The sequence below is a fragment of the Eurosta solidaginis genome, chromosome 3 (assembly GCF_040869045.1).
Source record: "Eurosta solidaginis isolate ZX-2024a chromosome 3, ASM4086904v1, whole genome shotgun sequence".
Lineage (NCBI taxonomy): Eukaryota > Metazoa > Arthropoda > Insecta > Diptera > Tephritidae > Eurosta > Eurosta solidaginis.
The window spans coordinates 194,963,648-194,985,762 of NC_090321.1; the positions used below are offsets into that span (position 1 = coordinate 194,963,648).

General features: G+C 35.4%; 1 protein-coding gene and 1 long non-coding RNA gene across 2 annotated transcripts in view; one reads left to right on the forward strand and one right to left on the reverse strand.

Annotated features, from left to right (window-relative positions):
- Window positions 1-22,115, reverse strand: part of Oda (Ornithine decarboxylase antizyme) — a 91,651-nt gene that overhangs the window by 35,580 nt on the left and 33,956 nt on the right.
- Window positions 14,520-15,335, forward strand: LOC137246885 (uncharacterized). Its single transcript, XR_010951731.1, has 2 exons — window positions 14,520-14,843; window positions 14,902-15,335. It is a non-coding gene; the product is annotated as an uncharacterized lncRNA (long non-coding RNA).

Here is a 22,115-nt window from a genome sequence, read left to right on the forward strand (position 1 = left end):
ACATAAAGCAATATGGGTCTAGTTAAATATACAAACAACTTTGTTTAGTTTTTTGCCAGAATTATTGTTGCTATTTTTGTGTCCACAAGTGTTCTTTGCGAATATTTCTTGTTTATCACGAAATTGAGGGCACGCGTTCTATGCTTTTTAATTATTTTTCTGCCTTTCTTACAACAATAAAGAATTTCCGATAACAAGAGCAAAAAAAAAAAAAACGGTTTACACCGAAATTTGAATTGTGGATAGATAGAACCCAAGGAAAAAAGTTTTCTGTAAATAATCAACACGGTCAACCTGGCTTATTTTTAATGCCGCTCTGGTATTAACGAACATATGTAATATTACATATATGGGGTATTCCACCATATCAGACCCATTTGAGCTAACAAATAAATTGCATCTTCCGCGATCCAAAACCGTTTACATACGTTCATTCACGTAAGTCTACTTCATTATTATTTAAAATTTGTTTGCATTTAGATATTGTGACGAAGTTGCTTCAAAGTTGATATCAAGATAATTTAAAAATCTTTGAAACCATAATTGTAGTTGCAAAGCTATTTTAGGAAGTTGCCCTTCTTTTACAACCATCAAATTAGGCTGCGATGAATTTGACAAGCTTCTCCCTAATTCCAAACAAATCTAGTGATCTTTGGAAGTATAAATATCTAGACAACTAACCATGACGCTACCATAACAAAGAGATGTCGCGGCCGTAACATTTTAAAATTGTAATATACAGATAATAGTCGTAAGAGCCCGTGACTGCCACACCTTCGTCATTTTATAAAAGTTGAAATTTCGCCAGTGCATACTTCCAACTGAAGCAGGATCGTTGGTCTATTATAAAACTTGTGTCATAGTGGCTTTAACAGATATCGTTCAAAAATTTTTCAGAAAAATAGACCTTTCTTTCGTCATTTTATAAAGACTGATTTTCATATATGGTCTTCGTCACGATATAAGAAGCCACTAGCCTCATTGCCAGACACTTTCCATCGTGGTTTTGTCCAGCCAGACACCTTTTATAATGCAAAACTGTACTTTTTCATAAGCTGAAAGTTTTTTACGGCAAACAAAAATTCAAAAGTTTTTTAAAGATTTTGTATTCGAATTTCAGTATAAAATTGCTTCGATGTTCTTTGATGTTTACAAGGATTAAAAGTGTCTGGCCAAGCAAAGCCACTATGGAAAGTGTCTGGCAATGAGACTAGTGGCTTCTTATATCGTGACGAAAGCCATATATGAAAATCAGTCTTTATAAAATGACGAAAGAAAGGTATATTTTTTTGAAACATTTTTGAACGATATCTGTTAAAGCCACTATGACTCAAGTTGTATAATAGACCAACGATCCTGCTTCAGTTGGAAGTATGCACTGGCGAAATTTCAGCTTTTATAAAATGACGAAGGTCTGGCAGTCACAGGCTCTTGGTCTATAAAAAAGGGTTAACAATTATTTTTTCTTTGATCGCAGTATCAATTACAATTTTAGATATGCATACACGTTTAAAAATGAATCACCACTAACCACTATTATTTTTCGCGTATCAATTTTTTGAGTGCGCCCCACACATTCCAACAGGTTTTGGTATTTTTTAATATTATTTTCGATTTTTTTCTTTTAGCATGGAGCTTTGAAATGCTCTCTTTTTCATTTTTTAAACTTATTTTTTTATATGGTTTTCGTCGGTTGAAAATGGCAGAATTTAAAAAATAACAAAACAACCGTGATAATCATTTGATTGTCATGAGACAGTCAGTAGTGACAACATGATTAAATCGGATAAACTGTTCTCGCATACATAAAATTCCGTTGAGAATTATGTATCTGTCTCACATGCATAATGGTATCTGCTGTATGTTCTTTTGTTCTGTACCAGGTGTCCGAAGCTTTCCCAGTTTGAGTTCTTTTTCATAATTATAGGCTGTCGTTGGGTACATGCGGACATGCGTGACCGAACAAAGGAACATACATAAATTTGAGTATCAATGTTTACGTCATCGCAGGATCAGCATTGTCAATTACAAGTGTGAGTGTATTAGTAAAACTATCAGCGTTTGTTGTAGGGTGGTAAGATGGTTTTATTGAGTTTAGTGGGGAAATTTTACAGTGTATTGTATGAAAATGAGTTCCCCACAATTTTTAAATTTTATAATGTCGCTACCGAAACGCTCTTTTTGACTTTTCCTGGGCTCTATCAATTATTTTTTTTTTTGTAATTTGCCTGACTATATATCTTACTTCTTATAGTATTTTTGCACATAATGATCCTGTCATTACTTCGACAGATTTCTTTAAAATTATAAAAGTTTTGCACAAAAGTGTCCCGGCTGTAAGAATGGAAGCCCGTATGTATATAGCAGCCCCAATCAGTGATGCCAGAGAAACTCCGTAAAACTACCCACAGAAATTAAAAAAAAAAATTCCTAATTCCTAAATCATAAATAAAACAAGTAAAGGTGTCTAAGTTCGGGTGTAACCGAACATTATATACTCAGCGTGAGCTTCAATTGTACATTTCATTTCAGATAAATTACTTAATCATAAAAAGGGGCGGTGCCACACCCATTTTTTGAAATTTGAAGTTTTTCCTATTTGTTGTTATAAATCCACTTGGGAAATGAAATACCATTGATATAAAGCTCTTTTTTTGCAAATATATAGCTTATTTTATTCGTCCACGACCCTTTTAAAAATCTTTTATATAGAAGTGGGCGTGGTCCTTAACCGATTTCGTTAATTTTTCTTCAAAGCAGTCCTTATAGTAAAGGCAACCTCTCTGCCGAATTTTGTTACGATAGATTTAACGATTTTTGATTTATGATTAATAATATTTGTAAAATTGATTTTATCACAAGTGGGCGGTGCCACGCCCATTTTAAAATTTTTTTTTTCAAATTTTTATCAAAAGTCTCAATATCAGTCCACATGTCAAATTTCAACATTCTAGGTGTATTATTTACAAAATAATCAGGTTTTTTGTGTTTTACAAAATGTTACATATATATAAAAAGTAGGCGTGGTTATCATCCGATTTAGCTCACTTCCAATACCAATCTATTCTGGGTCCAGATAAGCTCGTGTACCAAATTTGGTGAAGATATCTCAATATTTACTCAAGTTATCGTGTTAACGCACAGACGGACGGACAGGCATGGCTCAATCAAATTTTTTTTCGATACTGATGATTTTGATATATGGAAGTCTATATCTATCTCAACTCCTTTATACCTGTACAACCAACCGTTATCCAATCAAAGTTAATATACTCTGTGTGCAAAGCACGCTGAGTATAAAAATTATATACAGTGATGGAAAAAATAATAGGGACAAATGACAAATATCCAATCCATTATATCAGCAGTACTTCAATGTGTTTCTTGGCATGGTGCACCCTATAACAATAACAGTTAAAGGTTGTTCTTTTGTAATTGTATTCCGGCAGTTTGCGTTATTTGCGAAAAACTGAACGATTCCAGATTTAGCTTGGAAAAATAAATAGGGACAATTGAATAAAGCTTCTTATAGCGTATTTAATGCATGTTAAGTATGTAAATTAAAATAATAATATAGGTTATTGAACCATAAAATATAATTAAATAAGCCCAATTAAACACTACACAAAAAATTATATGGCCCGGTTTCACCAACTCGACTTAACTTGGTTAAGTCATATTTTTTAATTTTGCTGTTTCACCACAAATGCTTAGCTAAGTCGCAAATTAGCTGGCTTATTCTCGACTTTCAACAGTGTTGCTGTAGTACAAATTTTGAGTCGAATTAAATGGAAGTATTGATACTTATTTCATTATGCAAATATAGCAACCCCACTATTGTATGTATCCCAGTGATTAAAACTAAAGCTAAAAATACTACTATGAATAAAACAGGTGATAGGGTTTTTGTATGTCAAATGGGTTTAGTAGCTAAGTTGGTGAAACCGAAAAAAAACTTAGCCTCAAATCTGTGCTAACTTAAGTTGCAACTAAGTTTTAGCCTAAGTCGAGTTGGTGAAATCGGCCCTAAGAATTTAGTTAATAAGTCTAAGGAAAAAAGTTAATGAGATGAGTAATGTAGAAGATATGATGAACTGTTTCAAAAAGTAGTGGTCACTTCCCCTCATAGCGAAAAAAAAAACAAAAACATGAAGTAAAAATCGAAAAATCTTTACTCGCGATGAAAGTAAATTAATTCGCCATTACAAAGCTAACCCACTTTTGTCTTCTAAAGCACTGAAAAGAGAACTGTATAAGCCGAACGATTATGTAAAATTGGCGGATGCCAAATTTTCAGTCAGAAATTGAATTGTCGTTGTTGAGCCTTATAAACAAAAACAAATAGACTTGCTCTTACCGGAATACATCTTTTTCGCTAAGGTTGTAGGTTAAGTTCAAAAATGTGTTTATTAGCGCTTTACAATTGTTTCCCATCTGCTTCAAGCATACCAATTCAGAACTTTCAGACCGCAGCACAGTTGGTCAAGTTTGACGGCAACGTTGCTTCGCTCATACCTCGATTTTTTGCCTCGCTCTACATTCTACAAACTTTGTTTAGTAAGATATGTATATGTGCGGCCATACATTAACTAATCTTTCAAGCGAAGCAAAGCGGGCTATATAAATCCGGAATTAGTATGGCATACTAAAAGCCTCGGTCTGACATGCATACATACATATAAATGTATAATAACGAAGAAAAGCTAAGCTTTCTGGCTATTATTCAAAACCACGTGTCTGGTGACAATAAAACGAATAAAGACAGCAAGTTTAAGAATTTATAAACAGTGAATTAATGTACATACATGAACTACGTTTGTATGTATGTATATAATTCTGTATATTATCGTATTACAATTTTTAGCGAGTCAGATAACAATAGAATAAACGAATTTCAATAAATATTCAACTCATTGGAATTTTACACAAAAATCACGCGACACAAGCTTCCGCAGTGAGTTCTAGAAGAGTTGTATGATGTAGAATAGGATGTTAGTAGTGAATTCAGCCTAAATTACCTTGCACTGCATTTTGTTGTTAACATTTTTTTATACTCAGCTGAGCAGAGCTTACAGAGTATATTAACTTTGTTCGCATAACGGTACCCCGTAACGGCATAAACTAATCGAGAAAGATATAGACTTCTATATATCAAAATGATCTGAGCGAAAAAAGAAATTCATTTAGCCATGTCCGTCCGTAAACACGATAACTTGAGTAAATTTTGAGGTATCTTGATGAAATTTGGTATGTAGGTTCCTGCGCGCTCATCTCAGACCGCTATTTAAAATGAACGAAATCGGACTACAACCACGCCCACTTTTTCGATATCGAAATTTTTGAAAAACCGAAAAAGTGCGATAATTCACTATCAAAGACGAATAAAGCGACGAAACTTGGTACGTGCGTTGACCTTATGACGCAAAATTAAAAATTAGTAAAATTTTGGACAATGGGCGTGGCACCGCCCACTTTTAAAAGCAGGTAATTTAAAAGTTTTGCAAGCTGTAATTTGGCAGTCGTTGAAGATAACGTGATGAAATTTGACAGGAACGTTACTGCTATTACTATATGTGTGCTAAATAAAAATTAGCAAAATCGGATAACGAACACGCCTACTTTAAAAAAAAAATTTTTTAAGTCAAATTTTAACAAAAAATTTAATATCTTTACAGTATATAAGTAAATTATGTCAACATTCAACTCCAGTAATGATATGGTGCAACAAAATACAAAAAAAGAAAATTTCAAAATGGGCGTGGCTCCGACCTTTTTCATTTAATTCGTTTAGAATACTTTTAATGCCATAAGTTGCACAAAAATTTACCAATCCTTGTGAAATTTGGTAGGGGCATGGATTCTATGACGATAACTGTTTTCTGTGAAAATGTTCGAAATCGGTTGAAGCCACGCCCAGCTTTTATACACAGTCGACCGTCTGTCCTTCCGCTCGGCCGTTAACACGATAACTTGAGCAAAAATCGATATATCTTTACTAAACTCAGTTCACGTACTTATCTGAACCCACTTTATCTTGGTATGGAAAATGAACGAAATCCGACTGTGACCACGCCCACTTTTTCGATATCGAAAATTACGAAAAATTAAAAAATGCCATAATTCTATACCAAATACGAAAAAATAGATGAAACATGTTAAGGTAATTGGATTGGTTTATTGACGCAAAATATAACTTAAGAAAAAACTTTGTAAAATGGCTGACACCTACCATATTAAGTAGAAGAAAATGAAAAAGTTCTGCAGGGCCAAATCAAAAGCGCTTGGAATCTTGGCAGGAATACTGTTCGTGTTATTACATACATATATAAATAAATTAGCGGTACCCGACAGATGATGTTCTGGGTCACCCTGGCCCACATTTTGCTCGATATCTCGAAAAGGCGTCCACCTATAGACCACCACTCCCTTTGAAAATACTCATTAACACCTTTCATTTGATACCCATATCGTATAAACGCATTCTAGACACCCCTGGTCCACCTTTATGGCGATATCTCGAAGAGGCGTCCACCTATAGAACTAAGGCCCACTCCCTTTTAAAATACTCATTAACACCTTTCATTTGATACCTATATCGTACAAACACATTATAGAGTCACCCCTGGTCCACCTTTATGGCGATATCCCGAAATGGCGTCCACCTATAGAACTATGGCCCACTCCCTTTTAAAATACTCTTTAATACCTTCCATTTGAAACCCATGCAATACAAACACATTCCAGGGTTACCCTAGGTTCATTTTGATAAATGGTTATTTTCCCTTATGTTGTCACCATAGCTCTCAACTGAGTACGTAATGTTCGGTTACACCCGATCTTAGCCTTCCTTACTTGTTTTTATTTTTTCCTTACCAGCAAACACCTTCCCGCTACGCTTTGGTTTAGTCTAATGTAAAAACAATTTCAAAGAAATCTAAGTTATTGCAGAATATTTCCTTCTTCAGATTTCTCTTCATTTTCCTCTTCTATCTCTTTTTATCTTTACCTTTGCTCTTTCTTTCACTGCTCCTCTCTGCCTCATTCAGCTTTGACCTCTTTCAGTTTTCTCTTCATCTTTGTTCCTTCTCCCTTTCCCCATCTTTTTAAGTTCTTCTTAATTTTCCACTTCTCTTCCTTTCCTGCTGCATTTTACTTTTCTTTACCAGTCTTCTTCGTCATGCTTTTGGTCTTTTCATTTGTTGTTGTTGTTGTATTAACCGTGCTTCGCCCCATTCAATGGGCACGACCACTCACAAATTGTCATTGAAAAGATGGTTGGTGGCATATGGGGACACATCACATGCAGGACATACATTACGTATGTCGGGGTTGATTGGTCTTTCCTTTCGATCGTCTTTTGGCTGAGGGAACCGAGCCCCTTGTAGCCGTAAAAAAACCCCGAAGGTATTAGTTTTTACAATTTTTTCGAGTATGAAGTGTGTTAGCTCATTCAATTCGAGTTTGACGATGAGCTAGTTTTAAGAACATATCGACTATCGGGAAATTTTTAGAATATTTTTGTCGAGTTTGATACTTTCTTTCTTCAATACATTATGCGATCAAAATTTGATTTTATATGAGAAAAAATTAGGAGCACCCTCGACTAAAAATATTCTTAAAATTAAAAGGTAGTCAATACTCTTGAAACCTGGGCCCTATCGTTTTAGGATGTGATCAGTTTTTTAAATCGCAATAGTTCTGGCTACGAGTACACATTAGATCCATTACTTATGTCTGGTGTAAGTTTAAACTACAGTTGAACTTGACTAGAGTTTAACCCTTCCACTTCGGCCGATTAAGCTGAGATGAGCATCGAAATTTTATGTTATCGAACAAAGTGGCAAGGTTAAACTCTAGTCAACTTTAACTGTAGTTTAAACTCGAACTGAAAAACCGGGCATTATTGTCATTTATACGAAGAGTTTAACAGATTCATATTTATCGTTAGAGTAAAATTTCTTTTCGATACGTAATCGTATAATACGTGATGGGTACTGCACATCGATGAGTTATAATTGAATGAGCTACAAAAATGCGTACTTGGAAAAATTTGTATGTAAAATTTTTGGCATTCGTGAGTTTTGTTTTGATCTCTTGGGAAATTGGAAAGAGAAAGCATTATATTTTAATTGAAAATTATTAAACAGTTGAAGAGAAAAGAAAGGCCGAGTAAATTTTTATCAAATTACGTCATTAAAATTTTTTTCTTATTTTAAAATTTTTCGGAAAAAACTTTTAGGAACTTCATCACTGACCTATCTCAAAGACGTTTTCGAAAAAATTTTAGAAAATTTTGCGAAAATTTCTTTGATATTTTTGAGTATGCAGTTGTTATAGGTCTTTCAGAAATCATATTGATTTTTGACAGGTAAGTGTCAATTCTCATGATTATTTCTCTTTTCAATGTATGTACACCAAAGCCTTTATTAGTTTCAAATAAACAACTAACTACAACTATTTAGGCCCGGTTTCTCAGTACAAGTTAAACTCAGTTTGTAAGTTTCCACTTTAACTGAAGTTTAAGCTTAGCTTAACCGGCCGATCTGGCAGGGTTAAACTCTGGTTAACCTATCACCCAATATGCACAGGTACAACTTTTTTCCAACCTTTGAGAAATATGTAGTTCTCAAATGGAAATCCAACTTTTACAACAATTGGAGATCAAATCGTTTTTCCAAAGTTTGTTTTCAAATTGAGTGCTCTTGCAGGTCAATTTGAGGTAGGTATTACGTATTACTTAAAATTTTTTCAGATGGTAACGCGTTTATTCATTTATGTGTGTGCCAATGCTGTCCAATCATCTGTCAAAAGATTGGGTAGCAGTGATAGCAGTGAAACTGAAAAAATGAATTAATTGATATATTTCGGGGAAGTATCCAATTTTAATATTGTAAGTATTTAATTAATTAAATATACATATGTGCAACTATTAAAATGCATAGAAGCAAGAAAATTAGAAGTGAGGTAAGGCAGGTGGTGGCTTTGCTGTCGGAGCGCTCGCCAACAATTGAAAGTTTGCCAATGGAGCCTGCACGAACAAAATATCTCAGCTTTGGTGCAAAGAATTTTTAAAATTTTGTAAGAATCTAATTAATGAATTACAAAAAAATGAATTACAATTTATTTTAATTTATGTTTAATCTCATAAACTGAAACCAAATTTATAAACAACGCTGTTATTTTTATTCAATTGGGATGGGAAATTTAATTCTAGAAGAGTTTTCTTTTTCACTTGAATCCAATTGGAGATTGATGTTGGAGTTAAAATTTATATCAAATAATTTCTCAAGTGGAGAACTGAAATTATTTACATATAAAAAATGTGCCGTTTTGTTTGAGAATGGGTTGGTTCTCCAATGGAGGTACAATGGATAATAAACATTGGAATTTGGAAAACGAGTTGGATTTCCATTTGACCTCAAACCAATTTCCAACAAAAATGTTTATTGGGCAGTTATTTGCGTTCGTTTGAAATGGCGTCGAATATACCCAACAAGCATTTAGGCTTGAGTACCATTACAACTCATGTTGATAACTAGGCATACTTCTAAAATTTCAAAAGCTGTTTCGAAACAGTGGCTCAACTCGAGAATCATAGCGTACTCGGCAAAAGAGGGAATTTTTTATAAAGCAAAAAATGATATTACTTAAGTTGAAAAAATGTAATTCCCAAATTTGGTTTTCTAACTGGACTCAAATGTAAAATTCCATATTACAGTATTTTCACGAAAATAAAATAAAATAAATTTTTAATTAATTACGCTTCATGACTGCTAACAACCAGGTGTTTATTTCTCACAATAAACAGCTGTTGGTTTTGGTAATACCATCTTGGAGATTTCTTTTCAACTCCACCTCAAGTCGATATCCAGTGTAGGATATCAACTGGAGAAATGTGTTGAATATTCATTTGAGAACTGTACATTTCTCAAAATCTCTCGTAAGTTGGATAATAATTAATAAAATAATATTGATGACGTTGGAGATCCACTCGAAAACTTTTAATTTTTACAAAATTTCTCAAACGTTGGTAGTGATTGAGAATGTAAGTGGATATCAACTTCAGAACTATCTGGTTTAAAAATAATTAAATAATGATGGTGGAAATCACCTCCGAAACTTGATATATATGGAGAATTTTTTATCCATGTTTGTTGGGTAAACAAAATCCAGCTGTTACCGTATCTACAAATTATCTAGATAATAGGGGGACTCATGTAACCGTATAAATGCCTTATAAAGTGTGTAAACGTATAAATTTATCTAGTTTACGCACGAGCTGTCAAATTTTGTATGAAAAATCATTTACACAATCTGTATAAATTTACGCGCACATTTCATTGTGTAAACGCGGTAAACTCAAAGGAATGCAACCTTGCAGACATTACAGAGGGCATTTTCATCAAAAATCTCCAACATCAGCAAGTAAAGGCGTTTTAGTTTTGATTTTTCACTTAGTCTTGGTATTTTTTAATTTGTATAACAATCAAAAAAATTTTTTTGGAAATAATACAGCTGAAAAGCAATCAATTTTATCAAGAGTATTACTAGGTGCGTTCATATAACCGCGTGTGTAAATGGATATAATTTTACACCTTATAAGTTTATATGCTATCATGAGTCCCCCTAATAAAAAAACCAATGTTGCCGCACAAAAAAGCCAACCCCAAAGGGGGTCTTAAACTTTGACTGAAAATCTGCTCAGTAGTTTAGCTGGAGTTTAATTTTGACTACAGTTTAAGCAAACTTAGTTTAAGCTTTGCTTAACCAACTACTGAAAAACCGAGCCTTATTGTAATTGGCGCGAATATATACGAAATATGACCGTTGTAAAGTTAATAATACTTAGCTTTGTGTATGCGAGTGCATATCTGATTAACACATAGCTAGTTTACAGGTTTTCTTGAGAGCATAAAGCTGCAGTTATGCACCGAAGTGTGTAACGTACGTATACGTATGCGTACGTACACACGTTTGAGCGAAATTTATGCCCTTAGTGGCAACGAAGAAATGTTGCCATTGACCTGGTTAAATGCATGCTTATGGAAACACCAACTTTTTATATTTTAATTTTTGATGTTGTAAAAGGCTGGAATTAATATTAAATAAGTATAAATAGATTACATACTTATAATCTGTACTTTTACATAATTATTTCGAATTATTTCCACAATATTTCAAACTTTAATTAGGTGTTTTTGCCTAAAAACTGCAAACGTCCAAAACTTAGCGCGCAAAAGTTTACTAGGCAACTCTGTCTATTGAGAGAGCGATCAGCTACGTTCCGGGCTACGTACGTACGTGCGTTGCAAGTCTGTGAGTTTTCGTTTAAATTGCACATTCATAAGATAGGTCGTGTCAGCTGACACTTTTTTGTACGTACGTTCGTGGGTAACTGCAGCTTAAGCTTTTACAAGCATTTCTAAACCTAACTACGTCGTTACATAGGTGCATATATAAGAACTAACAGTAGGATTCTAAATTTAACACTTAAGATAAAAATTTAAATAAAACAATGCCAACATACATAAATAGAATTACTATTGCGCAGAAGTAAATATCCGTTCTACTTTATTTCTAAGGGGTGGGGTCGAATTAACAACCAACAAAATCGCATTGTTATGGAATTTTCCATTGTAGAATTTGAAAACAACTTAAGACACAGGCAACATGAGCTACATATATCAAACATTCATACATAAATTAAAATGCATAAATGTATACGAAACGGGGATGAATTCTTTTGTATTTGGTTGTTTGTTAACTGAGAGCTCAGACACAAGTCAAGTTAATCAACCGTTGAGTTATAATTTTCTGAACGCACCGTTGCGTATTTTGGATCCACAACGGTTGGGATTTTACGTCGTTACTGAGCATACGTTTTTTCGCTATATTCGCTCAACGTGTTTATGGACAAATCATTGACATTTTAAAGTCTTGGTTATGAATACAATGTTTCCTCTTTATATTATAGTGAAGTGTGAAAAATAATTAAAGATAAATATTGTGGCGAATATTAGCATCACAATGCTATTAGTAAATAATAACAAAAACAAAACCAGCAAGCACCCACTTTATGTATGTACATGTACACATTAAAGCAAACAGCTACAGAGTTAACAGTGAAGTGAGGCAAATAATAAATTTGCTTACCGAAAGTGGCCCAACAGTGGATTCCATTTCGTTCCGCTTTATTCTCGTTTGAGAAAAAGTTGAGAATCCAAAAATTCTCAATTTAAAAATAAAGAAAAATTGCATATTAAAAATGTGCCTTTTAGCTTGAGAATGCTATCAACGGTTATTTGAAATGCATTTGAAAACTAACGTTTGAAATGTGAGAAATGGACTGATTCTCAAATGTATCTCAAACTGAGAATTGACAAGTGTTTACTGGGATGTAAGTTCTGCGCTAGTACCGAACTGATGTGTGTGATTCACTACAGGCTGATAAGAAAATGCGTAAGTTAAGTTGACATTACAACTTTTGTGTTTATTGCCAACATGTACGCTTGTAAAGATAACATATACATATACATATATGGCGAATCTAAAATGTTTCAAAAGTCACGTAAGCACCAACGCCACGACACAAACACAAAATATAATCGAAAGCATCGATTTAGATTCGCTTTGTGTATCGCTCTTAAAATAACTGTTACGATATTAATATACCTACATTCCCATAAAAGCTAGCCTATATAGGACCGTTGTAGGCCGCAAGGGACAATTTGATGTTTGGTATACATCTCATACTAGCTAGAATTTGCAGCCTTTACGGACTCTGTTGTTGTAGCAGTGCTACGTCCCATCCATACATACCTAAATGGCAAGTTCCACATTGGATAAAATCTGAAGATCCCCTCTGTAGTATGCAGCATGTACCTAATTGGAGAAGGCCACGACAGGGTAACTCTTCATGCTAAGGCGAATGTCACATGAGACATGCTGAACGCTTAGCATGAAATACTGATGGATCGTGGTCCGGATCGCAAAATATCTAGAAATTTTGAAATCCAACAATATGGATCGTGATACGGTTTTGACAGAATTGCCTCATTGTATGACATTCACCATAGAAAGTAGCTTATGGACAATGCAACCCAAGTAAAGGGGGCTGGTCTGCAAGAGCTGAGACAAAGTGATAAAAAACCAAAGTAAGGAAAAACATTTGGTCAATTAGATACGAAACTCCAGATGATTCTTATTGGATATACGTGCGAATATCGGACAAAAAATTTTCAAATCTATATCTATATTAACATATATTTTGAAAGCCGTTTTTTCTGGACCGCAAAGCTCGAGAACGGCTGAACCGATTGAGATGAAATTTAGAGCATAGATTTAGTGGTGGCTCGACATGGCTAAAAAACTGCAAGGATTTAGAAAGGTTTTTGAGATATCGACCAAAATGTGGTCATGCGATATGGGTATCAAACGATAGGTATCGACGAGGGTTTTAATGTAGAGTTGATTTCATTTCAATATCCAACTTAGTTTGCGAAATATCGACCAAAATTTGGACCAGGGTAACCCTAAAATGTGTTCATACGATATGGGTATCAAACGATAGGCATTGTAGAGGATATTAATGCAAGGTAGTTTTAATTTTGTTACCTTAGTTGGTTTGGGAGATATCGAAAATGTGGACAAAGGTAACCTCAGAAAGCTTATATACATATATTATGGGTATCAAAGATATATGTATATATAGAAGGTGTTAGTACACTATTTATAACTCAAGAACGGATGAACCGATTTGGCTGAAAATTGGTGGAGAGGCAGCTTAGAACCAGGAGACGAACAAAGGATACTTTTTATCCCGTTCTGGCTAGGGTCTAGAGATCAAAACGTGGACCTGGGTAATCCTGGATGTGTTTGTACAATATGGATATCAAATGGAAGCTGTTTCTGAGTACTTCGATACGGGGTATTTTTCGTACCCCTGGGTGACTAAGGTCTCGAGATATAGGCCAAAACGTGGACCCGGGTACCCCTAGAATGTCTTTATAGAATATGGATAACAAATGAAAACTGTTGATGAGTGCTTTAGTAGAGGGTAATTTTCATACCCCTGGATGACTAGGGTCTCGAGATATAGGCCAATACGAGGTCCCGTGTACGCCTAGGCAGTGTTTATACAATATGAATAACAAATGAAAGCTGTTGCTGAGTGCATTAGTACAGGGTAGTTTCATACCTATTGGTAACTAGGGTCTCGATATATAGGCCAAAACGTGGACCCGGGTACCCCTAGAATGTGTTTATACAATATGGATAACAAATGAAAGCTGTTGATTTGTGCTTTAGTACCGGATAATTTTCATACCTATTTGTGTCTAGGGTCTCGAGATATAGACCAAATCGTGGATCAGGGTAACACTAGGATGTGTTTTTGCATTATGGGTATCAAATTGAAGCTGTTGATGAGTGCTTTAGTACAGGGTAGTTTTCATACCTATTGGTGACTAGGGTCTCGAGATATAGGCCAAAACGTGGATCAGCGTAACACTAGTGCCCCTATTACCGTTTACAACTCAACTTAGTTGGGTTGTAATTAAAACAACTCAACTTTAAGACAACTCAACTCCTGTTTGGTATTACGAATTACAACTTATTTCAGTTGAAATTGAATTGAGTTGCCAACTTCAGAAAGTGATGATTTGACAGATAAATAAACAGCTGATCAATTTGTGGCAGAAATTTAAGCATTTTCAAATGTGATTTTTTTATTAATATTATATGAAATCTATTTTATAATGACAAAAATGTTGGTGATTGACATTTCGCGAATACGGAAAACATTCGCGTGATCATTCCAATCACTTGGAACTACCAAGCACCAAGTAAGAAAATGTTTAAGTGACAAACAAATAATGAGTTTCATATGAAGTTATTTTGCAGATTTGAAAGGAAGCATTTTACTCAGTACTAAACAAAATTAAGGACCATTTCCGCATACGCGTTCGTATTTTAAAATTATGCGCCATACTCCGATTCCTTGCTGACGGCAGCTATCAAATATGATGTGGAAATGATTTTGGTGTTGGACTGGTTTTAGATATTATTGAGGAGAATATTTGTGCGAAGTAGATTAAAACCCAAACAGAAAAAACTGTATTTTACTCAAATAGGATTCCCAGGAGTAGTGATAAGTATCAATGGGACTCGCATAATTATTTCACCTATTTTGGCTGCATCCGAACTGCGGCCAGCCTCGTCCAACTAAAGTCAAAAAGTTATTCAATGTAATTCGTTTAAACGTTGTTTTTTCTAGAAATGTGTACAAAATTGTTGATTATTGTTTGATTAAAAAAGGTTTAACTACCGGCTTTAAATGTTTTGCTTTTTTTTTGGTAACGTTTTATAAGCCCGTGCACCATCTAACTCTTATCAAAGGTGGTATCAAAAGACGGGTTTCCATCTCCGTTTTTAGGATTCGAGAGCGAAATATGAGGCCCGTTCCACAGTTTTTTTTGCACAGAACATCTTTCTGCGTTGGCGGCGTTTGGCCGCGATTCGTAAAAATAACTCTGGTTGGGTCCAACACCTTTCTGCACAGCTGTGTACAAAAAATCTGGCAAAATACAACAACCACATGAAATTAGATTTTATTAGAAATAAAATTTTTAATTTTTGTGGTAATTCTTTACGACAGCATGACACTGCTAATACGTGTCCAAAAATATCGAGAGAGGTATTAAACGATGCGTCTTGGCATCAGTATTAATAGTCCGAAGGCGGAAAATAAAAATTTTAACTCCTTGAAAAGATATTAAACAAAACCCGAAAAAAGACAACAACATTACAACCACATGAAAATCGCCAACTTCAACTACAAATATCTCCGGACGAGAGATAAAATATTTCTTTTCCGCCTTCGGATTATTGTTCTCGAGATTAATACGCGTCTCGATATTTTTGGACGCGTATTAGCAGTGCCATGCTGTCGCAAAGAATTACAATTTTTGTTTTCGGATTCTTAAATCGGAGGTCGAAACGTGTCTTTTGATATCAACTTTGAACATCTTTGTTAAAAATTAGGTGGTGAACCGTCTTCTAAAACGTAACATTTTTTCAAAACAACTGCAAAATTGCATGAGACAACTGCTAGTAAGCAGTTGTAAGATTTTGACGTCTTTGACAACTACACCAACACAAGGTTGTAAACGGCAATGCCACAAAAAGTTGTAAGACTAGACAACTCAACCGAAATTTTTTTTGACAGGTTGAGTTGTAATCTGTAATACCAAATTGCGAAATTTCAACTCAACCAGAGTTGAGTTGTAAACGGTAATAGGGGCATAGGATGTGTTTTTACATTATGGTTATCAAATTGGAGCTGTTGATGTGTGCTTTAGTGCAGGGTACTTTTTAGACCGCTGGGTGACTAGGGTCTCGAGATATAGGCCAAAACGTGGACCCGGATGCCCCTAGAATGTGTGTGTAATATGGATATCAAGTGGAAGCTGTTGCTGCGCTTTCAAATAATTTTCATTGTGATATTCGATTTAGTCGCATCAACCCGGAAAAACTGATAAATATGCATGCGAAGCCGAAATAAAGACATGAATTAATAAAGACAAACATATCTATTTACATACGTCCCATTCGATTTGCCTGAAATTTGGTATATAAATTTGCCTATACTAGTATTTGAGATCCTTTTTTCCGGGAAGTAGACCAGAGACGGACTGGGATTAGGACTAAGACTCGGAGTGGGACTGGGAATGGAACAAAATACATACCACCCTCTGGGACTGGCAATTGGGATAAAGAAGAATGAGAAGAACTGGAGAGAAGCGAAAAGAGGGAAGGAGAAGGAGGCTGAGAAAGAGTGAGACGAAGATAGAGATAGATGAAGCGAAAAATACGGAGGGAGGAGTGAATAAAAGGATTAAGAACAAGTAAGGAAGGTTAAGTTCGGGTGTAACCGAACATTACATACTCAGTTGAGAGCTATGGTGACAACATAAGGGAAAATAACCATGTAGGAAAATGAACCGAGGGAAACCCTGGAATGTGTATCAAATGAAAGGCATTAAAGAGTATTTTATAAGGGAGTGGGCCATAGTTCTATAGGTGAACGCCATTTAGGGATATAGCCATAAAGGTGGATCACGGTTGACTCTAGAATGCGTTTGTACGATATGGGTATCAAATGAAAGGTGTTAATGAGTATTTTAAAAGAGAGTAATCCTTAGTTCCATAGGTGGACGCCGTTTCGAGATATCGCCACAAAGGTGGACCAGAGGTGACCCTAGAATTTGTTTGTACAATATGGCCATCAAACGAATGGTGTTAATGAGTATTTTAAAAGGGAGTGGGCCTTAGTTCTATAGGTGGATGCCGTTTCGAAATATCGCCATAAAGGTGGACCAGGGGTGACTCTATAATGTGTTTGTACGATATGGGTATCAAATTAAAGGTATTAATGAGGGTTTTAAAAGGGAGTGGTGGTTGTTGTATAGGTGGTCGCCTTTTCGAGATATCGCCATAAAGGTGGACCAGGGGTGACTCTAGAACGCGTTTGTACGATATGGGTATCAAATGAAAGATATTAATGAGTATTTTAAAAGGGAGTAATCGTTAGTTCCATAGGTGGACGCCGTTTCGAGATATCGCCATAAAGGTGGACCAGGGGTGACCCTAGAATTTGTTTGTACAATATGGGTATCAAAAGAAAGGTGTTAATGAGTATTTTAAAGGGAGTAATCGTCAGTTCCATAGGTGGACGCCGTTTCGAGATATCGCCATAAAGGTGGACCAAGGATGACCCTAGAATTTGTTTGTACAATATGGGCATCAAACGAAAGGTGTTAATGAGTATTTTAAAAGGGAGTGGGCCTTAGTTCTATAGGTGGACGCCGTTTCGAAATATCGCCATAAATGTGGACCAGGGGTGACTCTATAATGTGTTTGTACGATATGGGTATCAAATTAAAGGTATTAATGAGGGTTTTAAAAGGGAGTGGTGGTTGTTGTATAGGTGGTCGCCTTTTCGAGATATCGCCATAAAGGTGGACCAGGGGTGACTCTAGAACGCGTTTGTAGGATATGGGTATCAAATGAAAGATATTAATGAGTATTTTAAAAGGGAGTAATCGTTAGTTCCATAGGTGGACGCCGTTTCGAGATATCGCCATAAAGGTGGACCAGGGGTGACCCTAGAATTTGTTTGTACAATATGGGTATCAAAAGAAAGGTGTTAATGAGTATTTTAAAGGGAGTAATCGTCAGTTCCATAGGTGGACGCCGTTTCGAGATATCGCCATAAAGGTGGACCAAGGGTGACCCTAGAATTTGTTTGTACAATATGGGCATCAAACGAAAGGTGTTAATGAGTATTTTAAAAGGGAGTGGGCCTTAGTTCTATAGGTGGACGCCGTTTCGAAATATCGCCATAAATGTGGACCAGGGGTGACTCTAGAATATGTTTGTACGATATGGGTATCAAATTAAAGGTATTAATGAGGGTTTTGAAAGGGAGTGGTTGTTGTTGTATAGGTGGTCGCATTTTCGAGATATCGCCATAAAGGTGGGCCAGGGGTGACCCTAGAATTTGTTTGTACAATATGGGTATCAAAAGAAAGGTGTTAATGAGTATTTTAGAAGGGAGTAATCCTTAGTTCCATAGGTGGACGCCGTTTCGAGATATCGCCATAAAGGTGGAGCAGGGGTGACCCTAGAATTTGTTTGTACAATATGGGTATCAAAAGAAAGGTGTTAATGAGTATTTTAAAAGGGAGTAATCCTTAGTTCCATAGGTGGACGCCGCTTCGAGATATCGCCATAAAGGTGGACCAGGGGTGACTCTAGAATGAGTTTGTACGATATGGGTATCAAATTAAAGGTATTAATGAGAGTTTTAAAAGGGAGTGGTGTGAAGGCGTTTTCCAGATATCGACCAAAATGTGGACCAGGGTAACCCAGAACATCATCTGTTGGATACCGCTAATTTATTTATATATGTAATACCTACCAAGATTTTAAGGGTTTTTTAATTCGCCCTGCAGAACTTTTCATTTTCTTCTACTTAATATGGTAGGTGTCACAACCATTTTATAAAGTTTTTTCTAAAGTTATATTTCGCGTCAATAAAACAATCCAATTACCTTACCATGTTTCATCCCTTTTTTCGTATTTGGTATAGAATTATGGCATTTTTTCATTTTTCGTAATTTTCGATATCGAAAAAGTGGGCGTGGTCATAGTCGGATTTCGTTCATTTTTCATACCAAGATAAAGTGAGTTCAAGTAAGCACGTGAACTAAGTTCATTACAGATATGTCGATTTTTGCTCAAGTTATCGTGTTAACGGCCATGCGGAAGGACAGATGGACGACTGTGTATAAAAACTGGGCGTGGCATCAACCGATTTCGCCCATTTTCACAGAAAACAGTTAACGTCATAAAATCTATGCCCCTACCAAATTTCAAAAGGATTGGTTAATTTTTGTTCGACTTATGGCGTTAAAAGTATCCTAGACAAATTAAATGAAAAAGGGCGGAGCCACGCCCATTTTGAAATTTTCTTTTATTTTTGTATTTTGTTGCACCATATCATTACTGGATTTGAATGTTGACATAATTTACTTATATACTGTAAAGATATTAAATTTTTTGTTAAAATTTTACTTTAAAAAAATTTTTTTTTAAAAGTGGGCGTGGTCCTTCTCTGATTTTGCTAATTTTTATTAAGCGTAAATATAGTAATAGAAGTAACGTTCCTGCCAAATTTCATCATGATATCTTCAACGACTGCCAAATTACAGCTTGCAAAACTTCTAAATTACCTTCTTTTAAAAGTGGGCGTGGTTTAGTCCGATATCGTTAATTTTAAATAGCGATCTGAGATGAGTGCTCAGGAACCTATATACCAAATTTCATCAAGATACCTCAAAATTTACTCAAGTTATCGTGTTAACGGACGGACGGACATGGCTCAATCAAATTTTTTTTCGATCCTGATTATTTTGATATATGGAAGTCTATATCTATCTCGATTCCTTTATATATGTACAACCAACCGTTATCCAATCAAACTTAATATACTCTGTGAGCTCTGCTCAACTGAGTATAAAAAGTGAAGAGGGGGAGAGCAGAGTTAGACGGAAAAAGTTTATTAAAATGTATGCAGATAGACCAAATTTAGGGCAGAACAATGTCTGCCGGGTCTGCTAGTTCATACATATATACGTGAATATACATACATACATAGCGCCGAACGAATGAACAGAATACAAGCACGGAAAGATGATAAAGTACATAGTTTCAGCTGACTCCACAGAACCGTTCATTCGTGTACGGGTATATATCGTGTGCCTATGTAGGTATGTATGTATGTACGTTGATTCGTGGAGGGGTCGGTTATAAATATATAGAAATGTACCTTCCCACTGGGAAATATATATATTCATAGTTGAATGCGATTTTTGTATAATTAACCGCATAGATGAAGTTTGGTATTAACATATATATTTGGATTCGATTTTTTCCTAGTCTTCGAATATTTATGTACATATGTATGCATATTTTCACCCAATCATTCACGAGCGGACACATTCTATGCTTACTTTTGTTTGTTCTTTTTGTAATTTTGTAAGACACATAATCTATACATATGTATGTATGTACATAAAAATGAATTTGTGTGCGTTAGTATGTTCAAAGCCGAAAAACGGCTATACTGATTTTAATAATTGTTTCTCTGTTAGTTTCGATCTGATTCAGGGATCGCAGTTTGATCCAACTTGAAATATAGGATAGCGTTCCTGTGAAGTTTATTTCCGGGAAGTGGACCAGGGATCGATCTATTCAAACAAATTCCATTCAAGGTTCGATTTACATGAAATTTGGTATATAGGTAGCCCTTTGCCTAGATTAGTATTTTCGATAGCTTTTTTTCGGGACCGATCTTTTCGAACAAAATCTGTTCTTGGTTCGATTTACCTGAAATCGGGCATATGGGTAGCACTTTGCCTACATTAGTTTTTATGCATTTTTTCGGGAAATGGAGCAGGAGCCGACTAGAACTGGGACTGGGAGAAGGAGATAGAGTTACACGAAGATAGATAGAGCGGAAAAAAAGTGGGGCAAAGACGGAGAGGGAGACGCAGAAAAAAAGGCAGAGGGAAGAGTAAATAAAAAGATAAGGAAAAGAGGGAGAGAGTAAGAGGTAAAAACTGCTTAAAAATTATGCAGAATACCAAAGCTAGGGCAGAACAACGCCTGCCGGGTTTGCTAGTGTAATAATAAATGTGATGTCAACAACATAAACTCACTTTTTCGGCAACTCAATTTACCAGGCCCGTATTACGTGTTACGATCAGTGACTGAAACCCATTTTCGCTCAAGCGATAACTATGCAACTGTCAAGCTTTTTGTAAAAATTATAATATGTTATGGATCTAACGAGTACTATTTGTCGCTAGTTCAAATATGCCATTAATCCGATCCCCCATTTCATAGCTAGTGTGATTTAAAAAATGAGTTTCGATCACGGATCGTAACACGTAATACGGGCCCAAAGTATTTACTCGTACTAAAAAGTAATAAATTTTGATTGCTTCATTTTTCGTACACATTTTCTAAAAAAAAAAGTTTTCTGCAAAATTTTGTCTATAATCTTTTGGGGAATACAAAGTTTCATTAATCTTTATGTCTAAAAATTCTGGAAGCTGGTTATTATATTTCTAAACGAACAGCTTGACCCGCCCCCTTTTTTGTTACGCTCTCCAAAATACATACTTTTAATGCCATAAGTCGAACAATAATCTCCCAATCCGAATGAAATTTGGCATACAAATTTTTTTCGTAGCTACAACTGTTATGTCCGATTTTCAGTGCGAGTTTAAACTACAGTTAAAGTTGACTGTTGTTGTTGTTTAACCTTGCCACTTTTACCCTCTCAAGTTCATCCGTGGTAGCCTCTGTATCCTTTTTGCTTCTTTTGAACGGAATAGATCCATATACATATTGTGACGAATATTAGTGACACTAAGTGATACTCACATCACTAGTCTGATGCTAAGTAAATGAAGCCACAACAACAATAAAGCAGGCAGTCACTTGTATCTATATAAACGAATCAATCATTATGTCTACACATATGTACG